General features: G+C 50.3%; 1 pseudogene; it reads right to left on the bottom strand.

Annotated features, from left to right (window-relative positions):
* Positions 1–4954: 4954 nt before the first annotated feature.
* LOC125518958 lies at positions 4955–7218 on the bottom strand (annotated as a pseudogene).
* Between the last annotated feature and the right edge of the window lie 11662 nt (positions 7219–18880).

Raw genomic sequence — 18880 nt, 5'->3', positions numbered from 1 at the left:
CTGCTTCATAGGACGCACGTTGGGGCACACATTGAGGTGATGCTCGATTACTCTCCTAGGGATCCCTGCCAACTGGTCAGGCTCCCAAGGAAATACCTTCTTGTTTGCACGCAGGAACCCGACCAGGGCCTCCTCCTGCTCGGGTTCGAGGTTGGCGCCTATGGTGAAAGTGGCGTTGGTGGACCCGTCCTCATCGACGGGTATCTGCTTGGTTTCTGCCTTGTCCTGGGTGAACAACTGTTTCTTCTTGGCGGGTGCAGCCCCCTTGGGCTCGGGGGTCTCCAAGTCGGCGGGCCGCGCCAACGCCGCCGTCTTGAAGGCGAGCTTGAGCACCCGCAGCGCGTCTCCGGTGTCCCCGTGCACGGTGAGGGCACCGCTGCTCCCGGGCATCTTCATGAGGTTGTACGCCGGGTGCGTCGCGGCCATGAATTGGGCCAGCGCTGGGTAGCTGAGGATGGCGTTGTAGGGGAGGCCGATGGGGGCGATGTCGAAGTCGACCAGCTCCGTACGGAAGTTGTTGTAGGTGCCGAAGGTTACTGGGAGCCGGATCTGTCCCAAGGAGCTGGATGATCCGCCCCCAACGCCTGAGAAGGGCTGGCTGGGTTGCAGCCGTTCCAGGGGTATGCGGAGGAGGTCGAAGGCCTCGACTGAGAGCATGCTGAGGCCCGCACCGCCATCGATGAGAGTTCTGGTGACGGCCACCTGGCAGATGGTGGGGGTGCACAGCATGGGGAGCGCACCCGAGCAGGCCGAGTTGGGAGGGTGGTCCTCCGAGCTGAAGGTCAGGCTGGCCTTGGGCGCTGCCCGGTTCGGGAGAGCCCCCTGCCGCGTGGAAGCGGCACTGACCCGGCGGATGAACGGCTTGACGTGGTGACTTGTAGGCGGCGCCTGCGAGCCACCCAGGAGGGCCGCGACGACCGGGGGTGTTGGTGTAGCGCGATGGGCGGGGAAGAGGCCGCGGGGCTCTTCCCAAGAGGCCACGGAGGCTGCCGGCGGGTGGAGCAGCCATGTGCGCGGAGCGCCGGTGGGAGCCATGGGGAGCCAGTTGGCCATGACCCTATCGTCACCTCCAGCTTCGAGGAGGGCCTCCTCGCTCGCCAACAAGAAGGCCAATGGATCTGTCGTGCCGCCGTAGCGCGGCGGCGTTGTTGGCTTGAACTCGTCCGGCCACCGTACCCGTTGCAGGGCTGGGGCCAGGGCTCGGAGCCCCTTGGCCCCCGTGCTAGCGCCAGCGGCCGGAGCGGGCGACGCGCTACTCATCGCGAGGCAGGCCGTGGCGGTGGCGGAAGAGAAAACTCCGGTGCACCCCTACCTGGCGCGCCAAATGTCGGATTTCGGGTTCCGGCAGACCCTTGAGGTTTGAACACTGGGGTGCGCGCGGAGATTTCGCTTCCTACCTTCCTGCACCCCTCCGCCTCGCTAAGATCTAAGCTATGGAAAGAACAACACAAGAGACACAGGATTTATACTGATTCGGGCCACCGTTGTGGTGTAATACCCTACTCCAGTGTGTGGCGTGGTGGATTGCCTCTTGGGTTGATGATAATGAATGATACAAGGAAGAACAGCCTCGCGAGGGTCTGTTCTTGGCTGGGGCGATGAACTGCTGGGAGGAGTTCAGCCACCCTTCTCTCTCTCTCTCTCTCTCTCTCTGATCGAACCCCTCCGAACCCCTCTCTTCTGTGGGTGGCTGGTCCTATTTATAGAGGCCCTGGTCCTCTTCCCAAATATCGAGCGGGAAGGGAGCCAACAATGGCGGGCTAATTTAAAGGGGGACAGCTAGTACTCACTACCCTGACAAAAGTAGTCTTCGCCTGCACAAAGCTCTGGTGGTGACGCCGTCTTGGGCTCCACGATGACCTCCATCTTGCAGTCTTCCTGGTCTTGGTCTCGTTGCACCGAAATGGCAACCTTTGCCTAATGCCTCGGTACTCCGTGGCTGCGCTTGCCCCCTTTGCACCAAAGAGGAAAGGAGGACACTGCGCGGGCTGGCACCCGCCTGGCGCCCTTGGTCGTCATGGCTTGCGTCACGGGCACCTCATGAGGTACCCCGCCTTGATCTCTCCGCCTCCTCGCGAGCCAGCCTGATGAGGCCGTGCCTGAGGAAGCTCCGTGCCGTCCGCCCCGCGAGGCTTGGCCCCTCGTGAGGGTCTTGGGTCTGTGTTGATGAAGATGGGCCGTGCTGGGCCCCCCCTTGAGCCACGCCGCAGGCCGCAGGCAGGCAAGTCTGGGGACCCCCGTTCCCAGAACGCCGACAATGGCAACTGCCCCACTTTTTCTACCTACATCTCACATCATGCACCCTATCTTCTCACAATCCATCTGTTTTTGATTTTCTAGGTATCCTAACTCACTTTTTTTATCATTGTAGCCACCCCTGAGGAGATTTCACCGTCACTTGACGAAGCTTACCGCAGGATTGAGGAGGCAGCATTGCAGAGGAGGTCCTCATGAGGGCAAGGGCAATCAAGTTCCAACGTGCCTGCAGATACGATATCTGAGGATACCATTAGGAGTGCCACTCCTGGTTCTGTGAGGCAGCAGAGGGTAGTTCACCCACCTCCCGCGGAAGAATACGAGCCCGAATTCAAGGCCACTAAGGAACAGAACCAGCTGTACGATATCGTCAAGCGGTTTTGAAATGCGAGGGCCAGCAGCAAGCACATGAAGGAGCTGAAAGCGTAAACGACCACACCCCATAATCTCTCATTTTGCTTTGCTCCTTTTTTACCATTCATCTTCTTCGTACTTTCATGTATTTTTACTTAGTAGGCATGATTATTCCATGTCATATCGTTTTCATACAGCTTATGTTTGGACAGAACCAAAGTCATTCAGTGCGGAGCGACGTACGTCGAGCTGGGTGATCTTGCCGAGTCCGTTAGGCCAAACGGTAAAATGTCGACGAATGTAGTTGCATGCGGGATCGACTACATCAACAATCACACCGATGTGTGTGCCGACAAGATAATCATGCATTACAGTGTGACTTGCAAAATATGGGATGGTGACTTCCACCACAAAATCCTGAGGATGAATTTTGCTCAACACGGTGAATTCAAGCTCACACTGAAGAAATATGTGAGTACTCCTTCCCTGTCTGCAATGTTTTTTCACATGGTGTGGTTTTTTGCCACCATCTGCACTTTGTGTTTATGTGGCAGATGTTTTCATGTGGCAACAGCTGCCGTGCACACTGACTTCTTTTTTTTTCATCCCGTGCAAACTATGTGGCAACTTGATAGTAAAATACACGGCACATAACCAAACATTCTACGTGATTCTAATTTTTTTGTCCCTCTGCTGTTCTTTACGTGAACTCTGCTTCTCATTTGTTCACTTTTAAATGCAGGTCATGTTCCCCATGTTCCAGGAGCTTGCACCACATGACCCACGCGACAAGTGTGGTCACCACTATGCGATCTGTCTTGACCTGAAGAACCAACGTTTCGAGGTGCTTGATTCAATCCGTTCGGAAGCTGATGCAGACCTTACTACGCATGCCGAATTCTTCATTAACAACCTCAAAGATACATGGAATCGTCACTACGAACATTCAAAGGTCCAGATCAGGCATTTCCCGACTGAGTATGTGGCGACTGCGAAGCAAGGGAACACGTAATTTCTTCCTTCCTTCATGTGCCATTTACATCAATCCAACCCCTCTTTTGTTGTCACATCTGAATTGAAGTCTATCTTTGTTACGACTATCATTTTTGCGTGTTCACCTGAATCTTTTCCTTGTGCAGGTCGGACTGTGGCTTTCACGCGCTGGAATACTTTGCAAAGTGGGAAGGCTGAATTGTCCCCCCTATCACAGCTGCAACGGTCGTAGAGCTCCGGAAAATCTACACATGGAACTGGTTGACGAATGAAGATTTCAACAAGCGGTCTGGAGCACGCGAGTTCGTGGAGGAAGCTGTCAAGAAACTCATCAAGAAGTACAAGTGATCACGTGGTGTTACACACCGGACGCATACCTTACATTATGTTGCCGTGGAATGTAAGGTACTATCTCTTTGTTTCTCGTTGAAAACTATGTTTGTGTGCTATGTTATGACTGCAACCCCGCGTAGCCTAACTATGTAGTGGTGGTGTGTGAGCGACATTTGAATAGTTTCTGTAATATATGTGTGGACATGAACCTATTTTAGGCGTTACAGCAGATATGTTTTTATGTTTGTCATTATTACAATGGTTTCATCGTTTCTAGCACCGGTTTGCTGTTTCGAATGCGTCTACGATGTTTTATAAAAGATGGCAAATGTAGTTCATCAGACATGGGTAGTGAAAGTCATCGTCGTTTTTCATTTTGGCTGTTTTGCTTCTTCTTTTTCATCGCTAACTGCACCGGCTAGCATGGGTAGGTTGATCATGTAGCCACAACCTTTGTTGCGGTTTATGCACGTTACGATTTTTCCAACTTGTTTCCCATACATTTGCACACAACACACTATGTGTCTCTAAACCGTGTCGTATTGTCATGGAAATATATGCCATGCAGAGTCATTACAAATACCATGGTATATTTTCAGTACAGCTAACATGGTAGATACAATACAACCAACATGGCAGATCCAGCATAATTAACATGGCAGATACAGTACAACTAACATGGCAGATCCAGTACAACTAAAATGGCAGATCCAGTACAACTAGCATGGCATATTTACTATAAAATAGCATGTCATATTTAGTATAAAATAGCATGGCATATTTAGTATAAAATAGCATGGCAGACCAACTACACATAACATGGCAGATTAACTACACATAACATGGCAGATTAAGTACCCATAACATGGCAACTGCATTTATCCATTCAATGAATTTTCCTTCCACTTCTGGTGCCCCTCAAGAGTCATTCTCCCAATTTTTTTTAAAAAAATTCTCATCATATAGGGTACAAAACAAACTGTCCACAAGGACCATGTCACATCGCCCCAATTTTTGCTCATGGATTGCCCGCCCCTTTCTTTGTTTTCTTGTGTTTTGCTTGGATCTCCAATCCCGACTTGTACCTTATCTCTCTCGAACGACCCTTTGTGATAGAACAGGGTGGGTTCCTGACCTGGGTCTGTGTGCTTGCTGTTCCAGATCCTATCTCCGAGTTTTCAGATGATGGCCCCATGGATGAAGGCACACTTGATGTGCGGGGGAACCGGTGTAAGGCTTCCTCAGCTTTCCTCTTCTTGATCTCATCAAGCTCTCTTTTCGGTGCCTTCCTGTGTTTTTCTGCGACTCTCGCTGTCTCATCACTCTTGCACACTTCATCAATTAGCTCAGCATAGTTCTTTGTCAACACAACGTGCCTCACGGCTTCCATGGTTGACTCAGGTCTCTCGTCATGCACAGCCAGAACTGCGTGTGTTGTCTGCGGCGCCAACGCGTCGTCAGCGTCCCAAGTCCATCGTCGCCTTATGAAATGGCGGGGCATCCGTGTCACAGCGTTCATGTCCATTACTTTTAGTATGTGACAGCACACAATGCCGTCCCGTTCGAACTTGCATCATTGGCAGTAGTACTCGCCTTCGCCTATCCAGGCTTTGACGAAGTAGTTCCTTCCTTTGTCCGGGTCTTCAGGTTCTGAATCTGACATGCCCAAAATAGAACACACCTTGAACGTATGTTCGTCCACTTGGAAAGCCGTGAACATGCTGGCACACTTTATTTCTTCCTGGAATCTGCAAGTTTTGTGTGTTTTCTGTTAAACTATCATGCGCTCTTTTCTTGTACCACCTTATGTTGTCATGGAAATAGAAATGCATTTTGTTTGGCAAACATAGTTCATTGAACATGGCAAATATAGTACGTTGAACATGGCAAATGCAGTACACTAGACATGGCAAATGCAGTACACTAGACATGGCAACTGTAGTACATTTTCAACTGGACATCGTCATTTTTCCACACCAACATTCCCCAATGGATGCACATTGCATAAAACATGGCAACTGCCCTTTTATTTTAAACATGGCATCTACAGTTGAGTAAATATGTCAATTGCATTTCAACAAACATGGCAGATGCATTTTATTAAACATGGCAACTGCATTTCGGCATATGTGTCGCCAATATAACATTTTTTCCAGTTGACATTGGCATTTGCATGCCAACATGGCCCAATAGAAGCACAGTGCATTAAATATGGCAACTGAACTTCATTCAACAATGAAAATGCACCCGAGCAAGCATGCCAAAACAGAATTTTCATTGAACATGGCATCATGCAGCTGAGTAAGCATGGCAAACAGTATTTCATTAAACATGGCAACTACATTGCACTCTATAAGGCACCTACTGACTTGGTGCTTTTTCTGCAAATAAGACTGTAACGCAACTGACTTACTTGTTAAAGATCTTGTTGGTGTATATCTTGCTCATTTGCCTCTCTATCGGTAAATACGTTAGCAATTTTGGCTGCTTTAGTGCTGTGGTCGCTTCTTGCTGTAGCTCAGATCCCAGAATTTTTTGTTGCAAAGTTGTGTACTGCTTGGCAAACTGTAGCAATGAGTTGCCAGGGTTGACGTACCGCTTCAAAATAGCATTGAACCCCTTGCTGCGCTGCGTAGTCTGCAGAAAGGGGAAGAAGCACTGCATGAAGTAGGCCGGCACCCAGTACATTCGCTTCTCCCACAGGCTAACAAGAGTCTCGTTGTCTTGGACTTGATGTGTTTCAGTCATGGCCATCCAGCTCCTTTCAAACTCCTCCACCGTCAAGCTGTGGTCCACGCACAGCTCGAATGCCTTGTGCAGCTCTGGACGGTCAGCAAAGAACGGTCCTAGCATCTCCTCAGCCTTCTTTATAATGTGCCACCTGCAGTGCCTGTGCACTGCCAATAGAAAGACCTCCTCTATGCCTGCACGCATGCTGAAATCTTGGTCTGTTATTATGTTCATCGGAGCAAGTCCATCCATGCACTCCAAGAAGGTCTTGAATAGCCAAACGTACCCATCTGTGTCTTCGTTCCGGACGAGCCCGCAGCCGAACTGCAACGACTGATTGTGGTTATTTATTCCTATGAACGGAGCGCATGGCATCTTGTACATATTGGTGAGGTACGTCGCGTCGAATGAAATGCAATCTCGGAAATGTTTGTAGGCTCTCCTTGCAGCACCATCCACCCAATACATGTTCCTGACACGGTCCTCATCGTCCAACCTTATCCTGTAGAAGAAATCTGGATCTTCCTTCGTTTTTTCATCGAAGTAGGCCATTGTGGCCTCTATGTCTGCCAACTTGCTCTCTCTATGGTACTTGGCCTGTAGGTTTGTGACGTCAGCTGGTATGTACGGCATGCTACTCAGAGTCCCCTTTTTGCTGTGGATGAGAGATAGTATCTGTACCATTCTTGATGGACCGACGTTACAATCATGTAGCAGCTTTACGAATTGCCTTTCGACGGGGGTGAACCCTGTGTGGGCGGTCAGAAATTTTACCAGGTCAAACTTCTTTATGAGTTGGTGGTTGTGCTCGTCAAAATATTCATTGACCACCCACTGTGCTCCATCTACGTTTAGCTTACACCGGACAGGGCACTCAGTCTTGAGAATGATACCTCTCTTTCGTTCCGGAACGACAGGCGCAACACCTTTCCCCTTCTTGTTCCTCCGTGCCTTGTGGCACCTCATCTCACCTCTGCTGTACTCGTTAGTTTTCTTAATTTTCCTATGGTACTCGGTGTTGACCGCAAATCCATGGAACTTTGCATATGTCTGGTAGTATTCCTTTGCTTGTTCGAACGATTCAAATCTCTACCCAATGTACGGTGGCTGAGGTACCACGATCTCTGATTGCCCACCATCTTCATCCCCTTGTGCGTCGTCGTCAGTTTTATCATTCACTTCGGTATCGGCGGCAGTTCCATCTAATTGAGTGTTGCGAGTGCTTGTGTTCAAAGGGGTGCTTGTCGGCATTGCTGGAATGATTGCCATTCCCGACTCTGACTCGAAATTGTTTGCGGCATGATTGTCTGCTGGCTGGTGGAACGCGTCTTCCGTGCGCTCGGAGCTCCCCGCCGTAGATGTCCCCGCGCCGCTGTTCAGTGTAGTTGTAGGCCCTGTAATAGAAAAAACAGGTACGAGAGTAAATTTTTTGTTTGGATAACATGTGCATCGCAATGGATCACACCATCTTCGAGCGATTTGGCATGACATCATTTCAAACAGCAAGCCGTGAGTCTGTGCATGGACATGTATGGCAGCTGTAGCTGTCCAGTCATGGCAGCTACTGTTCAACAAACATGGCAACTAATTGTTTTGTTTACAAATAACTACAAATAACAAATGTAGCGCTGTTTTTTGTGGTTCAGATTTTTTCCTTACCTTGTTGTGCTCCATTTGACCATCTTGTGTGGTCTGTGACACCATAATGACGTGCTCCACCTGCAATTTGTGAAGTTTGCCATGAGACGTTTGCCGAGTTACCACCAGCGTAATAACCTGTAAGCATAGTAGTGGTTGGTCAATTCATGGCAAATGCAGTTTTGTGCTAGCACGGCAACTGCAGTTGCCCCTGATGTGGTAACTGCAGTTTTACTGGCATGGCAACTGTAGTTGCGTCGGTATGGCAACCGCAGTTGTTCCTGTATGGCAACTGTAGTTGCCATGGCATGGCAAATGTAGTTGCACTGGCATGGCAACTGCAGTTGTTCCTCCATGGCAACTACAGGTGTCCAGGGATGGCAACAACAGTTGTCCAGGGATGAGAAGTGTAGTTTTCAATTCATGGCAACTATAGATGTCCAGTCATGGCAATTGTAGTTGTCAACTATGCTCCTTCTGCTAATTGAGCATCCGCAACTTCACTTTTTTTATGGACTCACCTGTGTATGACGTCGATGGCAGGTACATGGGTGCTGCTTGATGCTACATGCTGCATGAAGGCTCTGCATTTTCACCTGTGATAACTCGTGAGTCCTTTTGCCAGTTTTTTTGCATGTTCATTTTTCATGTCCACAACAGTATGTGCTCTTTTTTCGTTTTGCATTACCTTGATTAGACATACTAGCTAGTTGAAGTTGGCTGCCCGTACATTTGTTATTGTTAGCGCCTTGTGACTGAACTTGCCACGGGGGCTCCCTATGAGTGTTTTGGTCATAAGAACCTGCGAAAAAATGACAGTGTATGACATAAGTAGAATGTCATCTTCATCGTTGTGAAGATGGCAACTGTTCTCTTCTTTTGTTATCACACATAATACCTACGCCTGCATACTGTTCTAGTAGTGGCAGCAACGGCCCTGCAGAGATGATTTGACTGTACTCTGATGCATCCCAAGGGGGCGTTTCTGGCCTTTGAGAACCCCAAGCATCAGCGCCATCTTCGTGATTCATTCTTTCCGTGTCTCGCTTCTTTCCGATGTGTTCTCAATCACTGGACGAACAAGAAGGCATCAACAATCCACAAGAATTGCATTCTTCTGCTGCTTGCACATAGAAGATAGGGATGGCAAGCAACAGGTCAAAATAGGTGGCAGCTACTGACAACGAGAGGTGGCAACTGTCGCTATACACAAGTGGCAATTAATTTTTCCCACCCCCTTCATTCCAAAAATTGTCCTTCCTGCCCTTTTTTAGGGATTCCTACTCATCCATTTCATACCCAACTACTTGCGTCAATTAAACTATGAACTTAAGTTAATGTCAAACGTAGTACATGGCAGATTTGGTGTACTCTGCCTGGCAAGTGCAAATATACACTGAACCATGCAGTGTTCTACCCTTATAGCATGGACCCAGTACAAGATCGGGAGATTTTCAGCCTTAAGGATGAGAAGGATGAGATCGGGAGATTTCACCTGGTTTTAGATGATCGTCTCTGGGGGGGTGGGTTGGGGGGGGGGGGGGGGGGGGGGGAGGGTTGGGGTATGGTTTGCGGTGGGAGCGCCCTACGGATCTGCCCTGGTTGCCATGGCAACCAGAGATGGCTGGCGACGGAGGTCGGGGTTCGAGAGGTGGGGGACGATGGCGGCAGACGAGAGAGGGGATGGATCGGAGGCCGGGAACGGCTGGGTCGTGCGGGCAGCGGGTCATCTGGCCCGGACGGGGCAGTGCGGGCGGGGTTGCCACACACCAGACGTGCGGGCCGTGCTTTTGTGCGCGCGTACGTGGTCGTGCGGGCCGGTTCCCGTCCATGCCACACAAGGCGTGCGGGAGGGTTCCCGTCCATGCCACACGTGTGGCAGTTATTCAGACCCTAATATTAATCCATCGTTCTTACAGAAAGACCCAGAAGTAAAAGAAAATTACACAGAAGCCCTTCTTCTAGATCCCGACTAGGCTGACGAACTAGAGCCGTCGGTGGCGCGCCGCTGCCGCTGCTCCACCTCAGGCCTTGGATTGGAGCCAGCCCCGTGGCAGCCGGGAAATCGCCGATCGCCGGATCCACAGATCCTACTCGCAGGAACACCGTCTTCGTCGCGATGGATGCCAATGTCATCTTCACCTTCGTCTTCAACCTCCGGATCCTCCACCACCTAGGATCCGGCCAGGACACGAGGAGCGCGCCAGATCCGTAGATCGGCGGCTCGGGGAAGTCAGTCACCACGCGATGGAACTCCAGGGAGCGCCGCCACGAGAGGGGAAGCGAGCTGACGACAAACACCACACCGACGCCATCTCCACCTCCATGATGACGCCGGCTGCGGCCCTACCAAGCCCTATGCTATGTACAAGTGTAGATCCACGGTTTCCCCAACCTCCCGCCGTTGGAGCCACCGCCGGAGGCGGAGGAAACCATAGATCGCCGGCGAGTGAGGTGGGTTGACCGGGAGTTCTCAGAAAATCGCCTCTCGCTATAGTGACGAGGGAGAGGGGAGGTTTCCGTCCGTGTTTACTGAACGGATGTCTATTTTCTTTGAGAATGATTCTTTCTCTCGGATTAGCCGTGTTTATTGAATGGATGTCTGTTTTCTTTGAGAATGATTCTTTCTCTTGAATTAGACTTTTACCCCACTTTATAGATAAAGCAAAGAGAATGATTCTTCTACACGCATTCCCAAAGCCCTCCTTCCCCGCCTCTCTTTTTCTCTCCTCGTGCCCATCCCTAGATGGAGCTTGTACTAATGATGAGTGACATCGTGGTGAAGCTTGAGGTCATGCCACTGAGCTCGGGAGACGCGGGATCCGATCCGGCTCCAATGGTACTCCTGCGAGTTAGGTTCGTTGTTGGCGAGCCTAAATCGGAGAAGTTGACACCTCAAATGTAAAGGTTATCGAAAATCAAAAAAAATATGTTTTTTTCTAGGAAACTTTGAGCTTTATTCAAACAATCTCAGCACCAACACGATGAGCCATGACGTTGGTCATGAGGAAGCCGGGTGGGGAGTCCATCCAACAGCCGATAACCCTAAGTGTGTGGCATTTCTCATTACATGTTGACTATCAAAAGAAAGAAAAAATGAGGCTAGCTCTTCGATCCCTAAAAGTAACATCGCTACAATAAAGCGCGAGAAGCGTCGCGAGTTCCATAGTTGTACCACATCTAAGAAATCCACTTCCATCACCACTCACGAAAATCCCCAGAGCTTTGCAAAAATCACTCCATCTCGCAGAGTGAAAGCTTCTGTTGTTAGTGGATCCATGACATTGGGGTACCGCTCCAGGCACAGCAATAAATGTAGTAGAAGTTCTTGCTAATCCTACTGCTCCACTTTTATTTTCATTCGATGAGACACTAGCCTTTGTGTTGATTTTAACCCAATCATGATCAGGCGGTCTCCATCCGAAACCAAGCAAAATTCTGGTCTGATCCAATGGAAGCTCCAACAAAGTTAGGGATTCTCTGATGTGCTTCATGGACTGGACCAGGTTCATGCTCACTCTGTCATGTGCTATGTTGTTTCGGAATAGGATGTCCATATTGCCAACATGACAATAACAATTTTCGCCTGGTCTGCCTCATCAATACGTGAATTATAAAGGATATCCTTGCACCACGTACTTGTTGGGGAACGTAGCATGCAATTTCAAAAAAATTCCTACGAACACGCAAGATCTATCTAGGAGATGCATAGCAACGAGAGGGGGAGAGTGTGTCCACGTACCCTCATAGACCGAGAGCGGAAGCATTAGGTTAACGCGGTTGATGTAGTCAAACGTCTTCACGATCCAACCGATCAAGTGTCGAACATACAACACCTCCGTGTTCAGCACACGTTCAGCTCGATGACATCCCTCGAACTCTTGATCCAGCAAAGTGTCGAGGGAGAGTTTCGTCAGCACGATGGTGTGGTGATGCTGATGGTGATGTGATCCGCGCAGGGCTTCGCCTAAGCACTACGACAATATGACCGGAGGAGTAAACTGTGGAGGGGGCATCAAACGACTAAGAAACAACTGTTGTGCTTTGGGGTGCCCCTGCCCCTGTATATAAAGGAGGAGAGGGAGGAGGCCGTCCATAGGGGGCGTGCCATGGGGGGAACCGACTAGGACTCCCAATCCTAGTCGCCCCCCTTCCTTTCTTTCAGAGGGGGAAAGGGAAGGAGAGGGAGAGGGAGAGGGAGAAGGAAAGGGGGTCACGCCCCTCCCCCTTGTCCAATTTGGACTCCCATGGGGGGCACCCCTTGCGGGCTTCCCTCTCTCTCCCCTATGGCCCATGTAGGCCCATTACTTCCCCGGGGGTTCCGATAACCTCTGATAGCGGCTTGAAGCTACGTCGGCAGTTCCCCAAAGAGAAAGGGATGATGCAGCGCAGCGGCGGTAGGTATTTCCCTCGGTGATGAAACCAAGGTTATCGAACCAGTAGGAGGACCAAGCAACAACACGTAAACAACACCTGCACACAAATAACAAATACTCGCAACCCAACATGTAAAAGGGGTTGTCAATCCCTTTCGGGTAACGGTGCTAGAAATTGGCAAACAGACGTGAATAAATTGTAGTAAATTGATAGACCAAACGCCAAATAAAATAAATAATAATAAATTGCAGCAAGGTATTTTTGTATTTTTTGGTTTAGTAGATCGGAAAATATAAGCAAAGGAAAATAGATCGCAAAGGCAAATAATATGAGAAAGAGACCCGAAGGCCGTAGGTTTCACTAGTGGCTTCTCTCGAGAAAAATAGCAAACAATGGGTGAACAAATTACTGTTGGGAAATTGATAGAACTTCAAATACTCATGACGATATCTAGACAATGATCATTATATAGGCATCACGTCCAAGATTAGTAGCCGACTCCTGCCTGCATCTCCTATTATTACTCCACACATCGACCGCTATCCAGCATGCATCTAGTGTATTACGTTCATGGAGAAATGGGGTAATGCAATAAGAATGATGACATGATGTAGACAATATATATTTATGTAGAAATAGACCCCATCATTTTATCCTTAGTAGCAACAATACATACGTGTCGGTTCCCCTTCTGCCACTCGGATCAAACATCGTAAGATCAAACCCACTACAAAGCACCTCTTCCCATTGCAAGATAAATAGATCAAGTTGGCCAAAAAAACCCAAATATCGGAGAAGGAATACGAGGCTATAAGAAATCATGCATATAAGAGATCAAAGAAACTCAAATAACTTTCATGGATAAAAAGAGATAGATCTGATCATAAACTCAAAGTTCATCGGATCCCAACAAACACACCGCAAAAGAGTTACATCATATGAATCTCCAAGAGACCATTGCATTGAGAATCAAACGAGAGAGAGGAAACCATCTAGCTAATAACTACGGACCCCGAAGGTCTACAAAGAACTACTCACGCATCATCAGAGAGGCGCCAGTGGTGAACCCCTCCGTGATGGTGTCTAGATTGGATCTGGTGGTTCTGGACTCTACGGCGGCTGGAATTGATTTTCGTCAACTCCCCTAGGGTTTCTGCAATATTGGGGTATTTATAGAGTAAAGAGGCGGTCTGGGGGGCACCCGAGGTGGGCACAACCCACCAGGGCGCGCCTGGGCCTCCAGGCGCACCCTGGTGGGTTGTGATCCCCTCGGAGCAGCCCCCAGGTGCTTCTTCGGCCCATTGGTTGTCTTCTGGTCCAAAAAAATCCACAAAAAGTTTCGCTGCGTTTGCACTCCGTTTGATATTGATTATCTGCGATGTAAAAAACATGCAAAAAACAGCAACTGGCACTTGGCACTACGTCAATATGTTAGTACCAAAAAATGATATAAAATGGCTATAAAATGATTATAAACATCCAAGATTGATAATATAATAGCATGGAACAATAAAAAAATTATAGATACGTTGGAGACGTATCAGCATCCCCAAGCTTAATTCATGCTCGTCCTCGAGTAGGTAAATGAATAAAACAGAATTCGCCTAACATGTCATATCATATTCTTTTCTTTATAGCATGGACATTTGGACTTTTATATTGTTCAAAGCAATAGTCTAGTTTTGACATGATAACTTAAATACTCAAGCATATCAACAAGCAACCATGTCTTTCAAAATATCAACGCTAAAATAAGCTATCCATAGCCCATCATGCTCAATCGTTGATCCATTCATGAAACACACTCACATATTAACTACACCCAATGCTCAAGTATGATCATAGTGCCTCCTAATTGGTGCTTTTATAAGAGAAGATGGAGACTCAAATTCAAAAATAAAAATTACATGAAGTAAATACAGGCCCTTCGTAGAGGGAAGTAGGGATTTGTAGAGGTGTCAGAGCTCAAAGCGAAAATTGAGAGATAAAAACATTTTGAGAGGCATACTTTTCCCACCAACGAAAACAATTTAGAGTTCCCAACACTTTCCATGCTAGATATATCATAGGCAGTTCCCAAACAGAAATTAAAGTTTATTCCTTTTTCCACCTTACTTTCACTTTCCATGGCTAACCGTATCCACGGGTGCCTTCCATACCAACACTTTCCAAGGAATTTATTATTTGACAACATAAAGTAAATTCATTTTTCATTTCGGGACTGGGCATCCCTAATACCTTTGCCTTACTCTCGTGCAATGACAAGTGAATAAACACTCATCGTGAGAATAACACATCTAGCATGGAAAATATTAGCCACCCCTCACCGCTTCGCGAGCGGTACAAGCACACAAAAGAGAAGTTTATTTTGAATATTAGAGATGGCACATACAAATTTGCTTAGAACGGCAAAAGAATACCGCATATAGGTAGGTATAGTGAACTCATGTGGCAAAACTAGTTTAAAGGATTTTGGATGCACAAGTAGTGATCGTACTTAGTGCAAAATGAAGGCTAGCAAAAGATTGAGAAGCAACCAACCAATAAACGAATAATCTCATAAGCGAGCATTAAGCATAATTAACACCAAATAATGCACCACAAGTAGGATGTAATTTCATTGCATGACTATTGACTTTCGTACTTGCATAGGGAATCATAAACCTTAACACCAATATTCTTACTAAAGCATAATTACTCATCAAGATGACTCACATATCACTGTCGGCGTTCTGGGAACGGGGGTCCCCAGACTTGCCTGCCTGCGGCCCGCGGCGTGGCTGAGCCAGCAGGCCATACGGCCCGTCTTCACCAACAAAGCATCCAAGACCCTCGCGAGGGGCCAAGCTTCGCGAGGCGGACGAAGCAAGACCTCCTATGGAGTTTCCTAGCTAGGAAGGCTCACGAGGAGCGGAGATATCAAGGCAAGGCGAACCTCACGAGGCTCTCGTGACGTGATCCATGATGATCGGCACCAGGCGGGCGCCAGGTGGGCGCCGGCGCGTGCAGCGTCCTTGTTTCCTCTTTGGTGCAAAGGGGGCAAGCGCAGCCGCGGTGTACCGATGCATCAGGCAAAGGTTGTCATTTCGGTGCAACAAGACCAAGACCACGGACTGCAAGACAGAGGTCATCGTGGAGCCTAAAGCGGCGTCACCACCAGAGCTTTGTGCAAGCAAAGACTACTTTTGTCAGGATAGCTTGTACTAGCTGCCCCCTTCAAATTAGCCCGCCATTGTTGGCTCCCTTCCTGCTCGATATTTGGGAAGAGGACCAGGTCCTCTATAAATAGGACTAGCCACCATAGTAGGGAGGGGGATCTGGGGAGATCATCAGAGATCGAGAGACACACCACAAGCTCACATGCGCAAGAACACCTCAACCTCAGGAGGCTGTTCTCCCCTTGTATTGTTCATCATCAGCCCAAGAGGCAATCCACCACCACCACACTGGAGTAGGGTATTACACCACAACGATGGCCCGAACCATTATAACCCCCGTGTCTTTCTGTGTTGTGAGTTCGTCGAGTTCGTCCGCGAGATCTTAGCGAGCTAGAGTGTAGATCGGTAGGAGGGGAAGACTTCGCGCGCACCCCAGTGTTCGAACCTTAAGGGTTTGCCGGAACCCACATCCGACATTTGGTGCGCCAGGTAGGGGTGCGCCGGGGCTTCTCTCCACCAACCAGCGCCCCGTACTGCCGCACTGCGCTCCCATGGCACGTGCCCTGCCACCAACCTCCGCGGCCAACACCAGCAGCTGGGAGTTTGGGTACCGAGCCCTGCCCCCCGCCCTGCGGCGAGTGCAGTGGCCGACCAAGTTCAGGGATGGCGCGGCAGACTCGGAGCTGTTCCTGCTAGCATACGAGGAGGCCGTCCTCGAAGCCAGAGGCGACGCTGAGATCATGGCAAACTTGTTCCCCCTGGCCCTCGCCGGTGAGCCGCGCGCTTGGCTGCTCAACCTCCCGGGATTCCACGGTGACGTCCTGGGGGGAACTCCGCGACCTCTTCACTGCGCGCTACGCGGAGCTGGCACACCACGCATTCGCGACACTGCTGGGTGGCTCCCAAGCACCTCCTTTAGATCGCCACGTCAAGCCTTTCTTCCGTCAGATTGGGACAGCCTGCAAGCGCACGGGGGCTCCGCCGGGTTGGGCCCCGCCGGAGGCCGACCTCACCTTCGACTTGGAGGACCACCCGGGCTCCACCGCCGGCTCAGGGATGCTCCGATGCTCTACACGCCCACCATCTGCAACGTGGCCGTCACCAAGACCCTCATCAACGGCGGCGCCGGCCTCAACTTGCTCTCCGTGGAAGCCTTCAGCCTTCTTCATGTGCCGCTCGAACGGCTCGGCCTCAGCAAGCCCTTCACGGGAGTGGATGGTGGAGCTGCTCACCCTTTGGGGTAGATCCGCCTCCCTGTCACCTTTGGCACACGAGAAAACTATCGCACTAAGCTGGTGGGCTTCGACATCGCCCGCATCGGTCTCCCATACAATGCCATCCTCGGGTACCCTGCTCTCGCTCAGTTCATGGCGGCAACTCGCCTGGCCTACAACCTCATGAAGATTCCAGGGAGCAAGGGCGTCCTCACCATCCAGGGGGACACTAAGAAGGCCGTGACGGCGCTCGGGCTCGCCTTCAAGACCGCGGCAGCGGCGTAGCCAGCCGGCGTCGGTGCGTCAGAGGCCAAGGAGATCGTGCCCACCAAGAAAAAGCAGTTGTTCACCCAAGACAAGGCGGAGACCAAGCAGGTGCCGGTCAATGAGGATGGGTCTTCAGGAGCCACTTTCACCATAGGAACCGGCCTTGACCCGGGACAAGAAGAAGCTTTGGTGAGGTTTTTGCACGCGAACAAGGAGATATTCGCGTGGGAGCCCAATCAACTGGTAGGGGTCCCGAGAGAGGTAATCCAGCATCATCTAAAGGTGTGCCCCAATGTAAGCCCCGTGAAGCAGCGAGCAAGACAGCAGTCTACTGAGAAGCAGGCCTTCATTGTCCAAGAGACACGCAAGCTGGAGGCGGCAAGTACCATCCGAGAAGTTCGATACCCCGAATGTTGGCGAACCCCATTGTAGTACCGAAGAAAGGTGGGAAGGAACGGATGTGCGTCGACTTCACCAACCTCAACAAAGCCTGCCCCCAAGATCCGTTCCCCCTCCCGCGCATCGATCAAATCATAGACTCCACCGCCGAGTGTGATTTGTTGTGTTTCCTAGATGCGTTCTCTGGATACCATCAGATCAAGATGGCGGTGGAGGATGTGGAGAAGACGGCCTTCTTGACACCATGTGGGGTGTACTGCTACACCTGCATGCCTTTCGGCCTTCGCAACGCGGGCGCAACCTTTCAGCGGCTGATGCACATCGCCTTGGGGCGGCAACTCGGCAGGAACACAGAGGCCTACGTTGATGACTTAGTGGTCAAATCTCGCGAGGCGAGGACGTTGATTCAAGACTTGGAGGAGACCTTTGAGAGTTTGCGTCGGGTGTACTTGAGGCTTAACCCGGAGAAGTGTGTGTTTGGCGTCCCATCTGGCAAGTTGCTAGGGTTTCTCGTATCCCACAGAGGGATCGAGGCGAGCCCAGAGAAGATCAAGGCCATCGAAGACATGAGCCCACCACAGACCCTCAAGGAGATGCAAAAGCTGGCAGGACGGGTGACCGCGTTAGGGCGTTTCATCTCTAAGCTAGGAGAGCGCGCCTTACCCTTTTTTAAGCTCATGAAGAAGAAAGGCCCCTTCGAGTGGACCCCGGAGGCCGACCAGGCCTTCCGAGACCTCAAGAAATACCTCACCAGCCCCCAAGTGATGGTGGCACCACGGCCTCTCGAGCCTCTGGTGCTTTACCTTGCCGCCACCCCGTACTCCGCCAGCGTGGCGCTGGTGGCGGTTCGGGAGGAGCGTCAAGACAAGGGTGTGTCGCACCAAGCCAAAGCTGATGCAGCACGGGGCCAGAAAGGTGCAACAAAGCCATCAACGGCGGAAGACCAAGCTCAGCAGGGCAACATCGCAGAAGCTCCTGAGGACAGTCAGGTCTCAGGAGACCCATCACCTCAGTATATGCCACAATCTCCACAGGACCCAAGCCTCAACAGTGCGCCAGCCCTCGTCAAGCACCCGGTGTACTTCGTCAGCACCGTACTGCGGGACGCGAGGGCGCGCTACCCCATGCCACAGAAGCTCCTGCTTGCACTTTTGGTGGCCT

This window comes from Triticum urartu, chromosome 7 (genome assembly GCF_003073215.2).
Source record: "Triticum urartu cultivar G1812 chromosome 7, Tu2.1, whole genome shotgun sequence".
In the NCBI taxonomy this organism is placed as follows: domain Eukaryota; kingdom Viridiplantae; phylum Streptophyta; class Magnoliopsida; order Poales; family Poaceae; genus Triticum; species Triticum urartu.
Note: the sequence above shows the minus strand (reverse complement) of the source record. Positions and strands in the feature narration are given on the sequence as shown.